Below are 254 nucleotides of genomic sequence, written 5' to 3'. Positions count from 1 at the left end.
GGAGAAGTGGGAAAGGGAAAAGGAAGACAATAGAGAAAGGAATAGGGAGACAAGGGAGAAGAAGGAAAACGAGGAGAAGGATAAAGGAAAGGAACCAAGGAGAAAAGAAGAGGGAAGGAGGAGGGACCACCAAGAGAAAACGGGAGAGGAAAGGAAGAGGAAGACGAAGAGAGGCGGCGAGAGAGGAAGAGGCAAGTATGAAGAAGGGAGAAGCAGCATCCCATTCCCTCGGGATCATCTCAACATCACCGCGA

This window comes from Penaeus monodon, chromosome 19 (genome assembly GCF_015228065.2).
Source record: "Penaeus monodon isolate SGIC_2016 chromosome 19, NSTDA_Pmon_1, whole genome shotgun sequence".
NCBI lineage: Eukaryota > Metazoa > Arthropoda > Malacostraca > Decapoda > Penaeidae > Penaeus > Penaeus monodon.
Note: the sequence above shows the minus strand (reverse complement) of the source record.